Source organism: Periplaneta americana, chromosome 11 (genome assembly GCF_040183065.1).
Source record: "Periplaneta americana isolate PAMFEO1 chromosome 11, P.americana_PAMFEO1_priV1, whole genome shotgun sequence".
NCBI lineage: Eukaryota > Metazoa > Arthropoda > Insecta > Blattodea > Blattidae > Periplaneta > Periplaneta americana.
In genome coordinates, this window is record NC_091127.1 from 150,604,846 (window position 1) to 150,614,041 (window position 9,196).

A 9,196-nucleotide genomic window follows, 5' to 3' on the forward strand; every position below is an offset into this window, starting at 1 on the left:
ACATCTTGATTAAAATCTCATTTTCTATATTAATGTTATCGTAACTCACTCATTACTCATTAAACATTACTAAAGTTTACTAATCTCATTCTATTTAAAATCTAACACTATACTCTAATACTGTACTGCATATCACTGCACATTATTAATTAACTGGACTAGAAGCCATCTATTAGAAGCCTTGAATTCTGGTTTATTTAATTTCTTTCCCAGTTCAATAGCTTGCTTTGCAGAACAGATCCAGAAATTGGCTTGTTCTTTGAAAGGTCATGAAGAACCCACTCCCACAACAGTTCATTATTTTCACATAGACAGTTGCTTTCTGGTTCCTTTTGTGTTATCAATAATGGCCGCACGCCACTAACTCATTATGATCTTTATTTTTTAAAGTGTCACACCTGAGTTTTCCACAACTGTACTTCTATATAATTTCACATAGACTTTGTTTCTAATTTTCCTTTATCTGGATAACTTTTACTTCATCACTTAATGTTAATGCCACTTTTATGCAACTTTTTTTAAAACTATAAATCACTACACTAGCGCTCTGTCTAGCTACGACAGTGTACGGGTGTGAAGCATTGAACATCTTTGAAGGGACTCGTCTGCCTAGTCAACAGGGTAATAAAATTTATGACCGACAGGCCAACACACCCTCGTACCCTCTAGAATTTTGCAAAGAAAACTTGTTTTTATCTTAACGACCTACATATTTCGTATATTCCTTGAAATTGCACGCTGTTTCAAAATATAGTTACAAAATATAGTGTGTCCAAAATATTGTTTCCGTTTTGAACAGTAGCAGACAGTTTCCGTTTCCGCGTTGGACAGTTTCCGTTTTATTCAGGAAAAATTACACATAATACATACGAATTTCATCGGGACCAATAAATTGTTCCGAAATAGACAGGATTCCGGATTATTCAGGTTCCGATTTGAACAGGTTTCACTGTAGTTGATACAGAATCGTTAAATAACCAACTAAAATAAATCTATCCATCTTGAGCTGTTCTAAGTAGATGAACATCATCCACAGTGGTAAATCTCAAACGAGATACCGTGTTTTAACACCGTAATAGGCCTACGGTAAACTTAATTCACGTCCACGTTATCCGTAGCGGGTTCTGCTACTGAAATAATGTGAGGTGAATGGTTCTGATTGGCTCTTTTATCTATGACGTCAACATAGCGTTAACGTTTAGCTTACGGCGAGGTTAAGAAAACTCTCTATTGATTAGTCTTCCCATAAGTACTGTTAAACGATCTGTGTCGCTATTCTTTGGACGACGGCCAACAAAAGTCTTGTAAGCAGAAGACTCTGCGAGTGTTTTGCGCGCGGTGTGAAAACAGGAGCGAGCTCACAAGTAGCACTCAGCGCTCTAAATTGAAGCGGAGCGCGGTAGCCCGCACGCCTGATTGCTAGGAAGCAGGGGGACATTTCATTCTCTGCGAAGCGAAAATAGAACCTCATTCACTATGACATGCTGCTTTGTGTGACTAAAAACTGCGCTCTTTGGGGCTACAGCGGGATCAATAACCTAACAGCGCAGTGACTGTCTTCTACCTGTCCTTTGTAATTCAGAGGAATTCAACGTGTTAACATTACTAGCCATAATTTGTGTGACAGACGAACGCCGTTGGTTAATACTCGAAAAGTCATTAATAATTGTATGTAATATTTTACAGACTTATTTTATTTATAAATGTTATAATATTGCAATTCCATTTGGGTTGAATTCTGATGATAAAAATTATTCATTTTAGCTAATTCCAATAATGATGAAGGATGAGTGGAACGGAGAAAAATTCTCTCTGGCACCGGGATTTGAACCCGGGTTTTCAGCTCTACGTGCTGACGCTGTAGCCACTAAGCCACACCGGATTCCCATTCCGATGTCGGATCGAATCCTCTCAGTTTAAGTTCCACTCCTTGGGTTCCCTCTAGTATCCTACCCTCATGCACGTAGAGCTGAAAATCCGGGTTCAAATCCCGGTGCCGGAGAGAATTTTTCTCCGTTCCACTCGTCTTTCATCATACGATGACGCAGAATTTCTGCACGGAAATATCATATGTACTTCGGTACATCATAATAATATATACTTTCAATAAGACAAAAATAATAGCAGATAACATAATAAAATTAAGTTTAGTTTAGTTGCATCCGAAACATTAATTTGGACCTCAGATTTTTAGAATCGAATAGGATAAGTTGCAACAATTTTATGTAAAAATCCCTAATTATATGCAACACGTGTACTCCCGAGCAGTGATATTGCCTAATACTAGATGCAATAAAGATCTATGTTTCAGTCTACGCTAAACGAGCCTAAAAATCCGAGTTCTAATTATTCAATACTAATTTTGTAGTAGGGTTTGAAATTTAGATTATAGCTGAAAGATTTTTATTATTCAATCCAATTAACAAGAAGCAAATAATTTCAGTCAACATGGGTAAAGAATTAAGTGCAACGTTTATGTTGGATTTAAAAGTTACTAACTTTTCAAATTAAATTGGGGGAAATTAATTGCATTCGTCCTAGAATATAAGTTTAAGCCTGAAGTTTATGCTGCATTCAGAATGTATTTATTCCATGTATCTTGAATTCATTCATTCAATCATAGTGTTCTGCCCAAGGGCAGGTCTTTCCCTGCAAACCCAGAATTCTCCAGTCCTTCCTATTTTCTGCCTTCCTCTTTGTTTCCTCATGTGATCCACATATCTTAATGTCGTCTCATCTGGTATTTTCTTCTGCCCCGAACTCTTCTCCCGTTCACCATTCCTTTCAGTGCACCCTTCAGAAGGCAGTTTCTTCTCAACCAGTGACCCAACCAATTCCTTTTTCTCTTTCTGATCAGCTTCAGCATCATTCTTTCTTTACTCACTCTTTCCAACACAGCTTCATTTCTTATTCTGTCTGTCCACTTCACACAGTCCATCCTTCTCCATATCCACATTCCAAATGCTTCTCTTCACTTCGTAATAATGTCCATGTTTCTGCCCCATACAATACTACACTCCACACAAAGCACTTCACTAGTCTCTTCTTTTGACTTCTTGGCAGCAGCAGGAACAGTTAATTGCAGTGAACATAAGATAGAAATTTAAGCTTAAAGTTTATGTTGAATTCAAAAGGTATCATTTATTGAAGTATCTGATTGAATATGGCGCAGATGATAACGAGGGAATCATACCAGAAAGGCGTGCCAAGAAGAAAAATAAGATCAATCTTCCTATTTTTTGTTGTATTTTTCCTGGCGTCGAAATAACATACGACAGCATTTGTGTGCTCTTTTCATCTGTCCGTATGGATTTGTGGGAGAGAATGACGATGGCTGCACGATAGCTGCTGTTGAAATAAACAATTGAGTTACCTCCCATTGTGATCACTCTTTTTTTTTCAGCAATGTAACCCGGTGACAACGATAACAATTTATTCGTGTGAGCTAAGTCCACATAACAATACACACAACGTACCGGTAGGTTTTCTACACACAAGCAGTCAACTAGTAGCTTGTCAACAACTGACCGGAAATCCATTTCCAGCAAATCCTATGAACGCAATTTGCATTTCCGTTAGTTTCTTCTTGCTTCTACACCCATTATTATTACTGCCATAACAATAAATAAATATTTACAGTAAACATGTTATTTAATCTTAATATTAACACTTACAGCATTTGAAAATAGAGGCCTTTTTCGTCATTAAAACCGTAAATATATAACATGAGCATCTTCTTTTATTAGAGGAAAAGGTGGAAAATAAGGGTGCACCAAAAATGCACCTGGTCTGGATGAAAATTGTATCTTGAGTCGCTCTTATTTGTGGGACTTCATTGTCTACACCAGTGATGTCAACTGATGCCCATAGGAGCAAGCGCGCGCTCTAAAGCCCAGGAGAGCCTGAGCACTTTACAGCGGAAAGGAAAGAGACAGAAGAAAGAGGTAGTATATGCGACTTGGTCGAGATATATTCAGGGATGGCCAGCACTAATTCAATGGATAAAGGGAAGAGAACTTATTAAAACTGTATCCATGTTAATTTTTAGATTTGTCTGAGAAGTATAAGTGCATTATAAGAATATAAGTTTTAATTTTAATGTTCATTTTTCACAAGTTTGCTTTTTTATTCAAAAAGAATATTTTTTCAACTCTTTTACAGAAAAGTGAAATTTTCAGACGTTTGTTTAGTAGCCTTACAGTTACTGAAACAATGTTTTCGTAAATCTAATATATCGTAAATATGTATTGCTGAAGATAGTGTATTGAAATGTTTGAAAATATTCGCATGGAAAATGTTTGTAAGCAAATACTGTTACATCACAAACAAAAGATATGTGCCTATGTGTTGGTAAAACGTGAGCTCTATAGCTTCAGCAGATTTCAAGATAATCTAATATTCTGATAACAGAAATTTGCACACCAATTTCACCTAAAAGCATAATGCGATAAGAGTTTTATTATGTAATATCAGTTACAGTTAAAACATATACCTAGACAACTTTTCTTTGTACCGTACTATAATATTGTTTTGATTACTTTTATAAGGCTAAAGATATCGGTTTCAACTTATCATGTCATATTCAGTGTCTTTCTTTGCGATAACACTTTCTTTATGAATGATGTGTTTAATTCACTTAGTACAGTATAGTTGTAGTTATTGTGGAATTTGTGTGAATATTTCTTTTTCACTCTTTATTATGTTATTAACGTTTAAACCACAACTGCAATATTAGGCTAAAAAATAAGTGTTAGTACTTTTGTTTTACAGACAACATAGAAAATATCAAACAGAAAGAAGCCATATAAAATAACGACAAAAATTTCACGTTCCGTTTGAAGTTTGTGCACCACTGTTTTCTTAATCCAACAGGCTGCTTATTCCTCCTAGCATACTTAGCGCTTAATGCCCGCGCTCGACGTCAAGGTCAGAAAAATGCGCTTGCTTTGACATCACTGGTTTACACGGTGGTAGACTATGATATTTGCTTTGCTATGTCTATTTGTTAAAAATAATAAGCGATTCTAATGTAACACTTTTTTGGACATTGTCACCGAGCGGTTGGCGAACTATCATGCGGCAGTTATGAGATTAAACTTAAAAAATATATTATAAAATTCAATAGTCAATGGTGGTCTGCAGGGTTTATAAAGTGAACATTCATTTCATAATCCTGAGAAACACTGCACTACGACAGAACGGTCTAAAGTTTGCATAGTTACAGAATTACGGAGTCCCCAACTCTAAGCCAGTGTTACACTACTAAGCCCCTGTTAAGTCTGCAACTCGGACACACAATGCCTCTACATAGATGTTCCCACGTTGTAATCCGTGTCATCACTAACGTTCATTGTCGATGTTTGACAGTGTTTACGTATAGAACAATATTTGCGGGTTTCCTAGCTTGAATTCTTTTAAAACGACCATATAATTAATAGTTATTTATGAGACAAGTTCATAAAGATTCTCTTTTTGGCACGAGTGTAAAGTTTGTGAAACGAGTCGAGTTTCACATACACACGAGGGCCAAAAAAGATAACTTTACGTACGTGTGTCATACAATGTTTTTCCTACGATAGCACAAATTTACATTAAATAAATATTTGAAGTTGGAGAGGTTATAAGGTCTTAATTTCATGGCCGTCTAATCTCAAAATCAATAAAACATAAGTATCCATGGAATGGCAGTATGTTTTATTCATGTTCACTATTTCATGGCCGTCTACACTGGCCATATAATCAACAAAACTATTAGGAACAGTTAAATGATAAAATCTTGTTACAATCAGTACTAGGGGAGAGTCGGGTAGTATCGGACATCGGGTAATATCGGACAGTGAGTTTCTTTCATCTACCACACGATGATAGTACCTGATTGACATGGTTACGTTTCTGTGATGTTTCATAGAGAAACGTAACCATGTCATTCAGGTACTACCATGTGGTGGTAGATGAAAGAAACGCACTGTCCGATATTACCCGATGTCCGATTCTACCCGACTCTCCCCTACATGTAACGCCAGAATAATGACTGAAATGCAGATATGAATGTTAAATTTGTTGCTTATTTGTGTTACTAAGTGTAATATTTAAGTAATGGAAGATCGAGGTAATGTATTATTTTCTTACTGAATGAAGTTTATACATTGAATATTACATTTTCTTTGGCAATACGTAAAATGCATAGAAGTGCCTAAAGTGATTACTTACGTTTCTTACGCACTAGTGCTTTAAAGGCTCACTTTAGGTACTGATAACTTACACTTACTGGCTTTTAAGGAACACGGAGGTTCATTGCCGTCCTCACGTAAGCCCGTCATTGGTCCCTATCCTGAGCAAGATTAATCCAATCTCTACCATCATATCCCACCTCCCTCAAACCCATTTTAATATTGTCTTCCCATCTACGTCTCGGCCTCCCCAAAGGTCTTTTTACCTCCGGTCTCCCAACTAACACTCTATATGTATTTCTGGATTCGCTCATACGTGCTACATGCCCTGCCCATCTCAAACGTCTGGATTTAATGTTCCTAATTATGTCAGGTGAAGAATACAATGCGTGCAGTTCTGTGACTTCATCTCTCTTAGCCCCAAATATTTTCCTAAGCACCTTATTCTCAAACACCTTTAACCTATGTTCCTCTCTCAAAGTGAGAGTCCAAATTTCACAACCATAAAGAACAACCGGTAATATAACTGTTTTATAAATTCTAACTTTCAGATTTTTTGACAGCAGACTGGATGATAAAAGCTTGTGAACCGAATAATAACAGGCATTTCCCAAAATTATTCTGTGTTTAATTTCCTCCCGAGTATCATTTATATTTGTTAATGATAACAGTGGGTAAAATGCAGCTTTACGCAATATCGTAGAAAAAAAATATTTTAAATGACTGCCAATGATTACTGCATTCCTATACGAGAAACCAAATAAAATGCTGTTGCCCAAAGATAAAGAAGATATGTTCAGAAACTTACCCGTTTCAATTAGCAGTATTTCACAAAATCTGCATTATTCTATAACAACGTAGTCTTTTTTTTTTTTTAATATATTGCGTGCGAAGACTTACAACACTGTTATATAGGGCGATTCATAACTAATGATCCGTGCTTTAGGAATCAATTTTATAGGCCATTTTGCGCATAAAATACCATAATAATACCATTACTTTGAAAGTTATTCGTAAAAATCCAAACGACATACTGTGAATCAGGCTTTGGAATTGCTTGCATCGTCATACCAGCGTTGGAACGTAAACTAAGCGGAGTGTTATGATGTGATGTGAAGTACGGCACTGAAGAGGAAGGTAGGTCTGGTAATTATCAGCTGCTCTTATCAAGGACTGTAGTGACGAGATACGGAACGCTACGCGCGCCATTCACATCCGTGCGGCCAAGTGTATTGAAATGGAAAGAGGGATATTTTAAAATCTGCTTCCAAACCGAGGTATGTTCATTTTACGATTAATACAGTATTTTGAATTGATATTTCTGTGTATTTTAAGTGAATAACTCTTAGATCTGCTCAAAACTACTGTTATTTTCATAGGATTCGATCAGTTGTAACTTCTTGACTGTTGATAAATAATCAGACGCATGTTCATATGACATTTTATGCTCAAAAGGACCCATATAACTGATTCCTAAAGTGCGGGTTTTTTTTTTTCTAAAAATGTGTCTCCTTTTTATTCAGTATGCTCCATTGCAGTAATGCAATACTACACACATTTGTTGCTACACTGTTCTTACATTCTGTCTGAACTTAAAACAAAAACTAATAGTAAACTATTTGTAACAATAGTAATGCTTTGACTATTTACAATATTTACAAGGATATAAAGTCAGCTGACTGAATAGAGTTTATGAATTGCTTACAATTATTAATACTAATACTAATTTTAATTGGATAGTATTTTCACTATTTACAATATAATACACTGCCGTGAAGTCTATTGACTTAATAAAGGTCGTGAATTGCTTGTAATTATTTTAACATATCTAACTTGAATACTAATACTAATACTAATTTTAAGTAGAGTAGTATTTTCACTATTTACAATATAATACACTGCCGTGAAGTCTATTGACTGAACAAAGTTTCTGAATTCCTTAAAGTGTTTTAACGATAGTTTCTCATGTGACACTGGCCATCTATCTTGATTTCTATATATTCCCTGCTTCAGTATATCTCTTTGTTTATTCAATTTGACACACGAGTATATTAGGTGATCTACTGCATCAAATATTCATATGTATGAGGTCTCGCCCACCTCATTGAATATTACACGACTAATATGAATTAGTCTATTGTATTATTACTATTAAATACGAGAAAAATTCCTACCGGCACCGGGAATCGAACCCAGGACCTCTCAGCTCTGCGCGCTGAGCGCTCTTACCAACTGAGCCATGCCGGGACACGATCCACGGCGCCGGCCGAACTCCTCTCGTAATGCTATTTTACGGCCTTACTACCTGCACTTGAGACGATACACGTCATATGTATGCAGGAGCGCATATTTTTATATGACTTTGTGGCCATATTCAACATCAGTTTCATGACAACTGCTAACGGTTTAATACATCAAATATTCATATGTATGAGGTCTCGCCCACCTCATTGAATATTACACGACTAATATGAATTAGTCTATTGTATTATTACTATTAAATACGAGAAAAATAGCATTACGAGAGGGGTTCGGCCGGCGCCGTGGATCGTGTCCCGGCATGGCTCAGTTGGTAAGAGCGCTCAGCGCGCAGAGCTGAGAGGTCCTGGGTTCGATTCCCGGTGCCGGTATGAATTTTTCTCGTATTTAATAGTAATAGGTGATCTACTGTTTGTGCATCTTCAAGGCATGAACACGTTGAGTCGTCTTTGACCCCGAAACGGTGTAGGTATTCCTTGGTTTTTCCATGGTCTGAGATCATGGTGGTTACTTCTGCTGTCAGCGTGATATTTTGTTTCATCCTCTGACGTACAGATGGGAAGAACTTCGGGTTATTAGTCGTGAATCACCCTGTATACTCACGCATTTCATGATTTGCTGTGCTCTCAATCCGATTGCTGAACATTATTTACTCTATACTGGAATATGTAACCACGTCATTTATTACCTTTCATCGATCTATAGAATCAAATATGTGTATTCAATTCCTACGTGTGAATTTTCAATATCAGAGATAGGCTACCACC

General features: G+C 36.5%; 2 non-coding genes across 2 annotated transcripts; one reads left to right on the plus strand and one right to left on the minus strand.

Moving 5' to 3' along the window:
• Positions 1–8,341: 8,341 nt before the first annotated feature.
• Positions 8,342–8,417, minus strand: TRNAC-GCA (transfer RNA cysteine (anticodon GCA)). The gene has a single exon. It is a non-coding gene; the product is annotated as a tRNA-Cys (tRNA).
• A 307-nt stretch (positions 8,418–8,724) lies between these two features.
• On the plus strand, positions 8,725–8,800 carry TRNAC-GCA (transfer RNA cysteine (anticodon GCA)). The gene has a single exon. It is a non-coding gene; the product is annotated as a tRNA-Cys (tRNA).
• The last annotated feature ends 396 nt before the right edge of the window (positions 8,801–9,196 follow it).